Here is a 1,862-nt window from a genome sequence, read left to right on the forward strand (position 1 = left end):
TCCTTCCTTTTCTTGTCCTCCTTCTCCTTCCGCCGCATTTCTTTCTCTTCCTAATCTTGTTTCTTTCTTTCCTCAACATCCTCCTCTTGCTTCTTCCTTTCTTTTTTCTTTTGTTCCTCTTCCTCCTTCTCCTTTCGTTGCCTTTCCTTCTTTTCCTCATCCTCCATCTCCTTCCTTTGCATTTCCTTCCCTTCCTCAAAATCCTTCGCCTTTCCTTTTCTTCTTCATCCTCAGGCTTATTTCGCTCCTTCTCTTCCCCCTCCTTATTCATTTGCCTTCGCTTCTCTTCTGCCTCCTTCAGTAGCTTTACCATGTTTCGCATTGGTTTATGCTCCAACAACATCTTGTCTGTTTCCGTCTTAGCCTGCTCCTTTAGATTGTTCAATTCCCTTTCCTTCTCCTTCTCATTCTTTTTTTGCCTTTCCCTCCCCTCTGCCTTCTTCCTTTTCCTTTTCTTTTCATTCTCCTCCTTATTTCTTTGCTTTGCCTTCTCTTCGTCATCCTTCTTCTGCATCTTTAGTTCTTCAGCATTCTTCCTTTGGTCCGCAACCTCGATATCTGATGGATAACCCTCCACATAATACAATTTCAAGGCTTTTTCCCTGTCTACATCATTCTCAATCTTAAGTATATTTTGGTACCTCTCAAAAACCTTAGATAGATGAGACTGGCAGATCACTTCTCTAATACACAACCCATAGAATGACGGGGTATCTCTTCTCTGATGAGCCGCAGACATTGCTAACCTGCACAATACATTAAACGATCATCATGATTACAAATCATCGCAATATTTGGGTTCATAAATACACATCGTTGTAAGATTTATCAAACTTACAAATCGTTGTATAAGAAGCAACCTTCACATTGAATAACGAAACCTTACACGAAACTCACTGAAACGATAGGATTTTGGATATTTCAACTGTAGAGTAAGAAATAGTAAGAACGTATACGCAACAGATGGAAACAGATGCTGTGGCGGTAGCAGAACAAAGGAAAGGATGCTCCGGCGGCAACAGAAGAAGGGAACAAATGATCCGACAACAATAGATGAAGGCAAAGTATGCTTCAGTAGAGTTTTCTGCTTAGGGCGAGAATGAATTATTTTGAACTATTTAAATCCTACAACATACAGCTTGCTATGTACACAAACTTTGCTGATAATTTTGGCGCGATAACGATGGAGGGCATTTTTGTCCTTTTCATGAACCATCGACTCAGTTTTCTAGATGGAGGGCATTTATGTCCGTTCTAGGAATATGAAGAGAATGACAGTAAAGGGTACTTAAGTCTTTGCGACGGTACCAAATTACGATACAATGTGATGCAGACACACATGGGGATACATGCCTGTCTGCATCTTATATGTGACATTCTTTGGGAACCCCCGAACATGAGATGGAGCTACCGGCCCTGTTCGGTCTGCATCTTATATGTGACATTCTTTGGGAACCCCCGAACATGAGATGGAGCTACCGGCCCTGTTTGGGGGGGGGACATATAACATACTTTGAAAATATCAGTTATAAACTTTTAAAAAGTAAAAATCATGATATTTTTCAAAATATCACCGATCTTAAAGTGAAAGGTAGCATAGACTGGTCAAGCCAAACGCACACGGCAATCTGTTTAAGCTCGAGCTTCGAGGCACCAGTATGAAGTCGTAAGGCCACGAACAGACGTGTGTGCTGCGATAACCGCAGATGAGAGACGCATAAACTCGCTAATCTCCTCACACCGTCAGATTCTCAAGACAGACATAGAGATTTGAACACGTGTACACCTTAGAATTCCTGGAGTCGCAATTTTCCATTTTTTGGCGCTCAAGAGAGCAGAGAAGAGTCAGAATGGGATAAAAG

The sequence above is a fragment of the Nuphar pumila genome, chromosome 7 (assembly GCF_984573655.1).
Source record: "Nuphar pumila chromosome 7, dmNupPumi1.hap1.1, whole genome shotgun sequence".
NCBI lineage: Eukaryota > Viridiplantae > Streptophyta > Magnoliopsida > Nymphaeales > Nymphaeaceae > Nuphar > Nuphar pumila.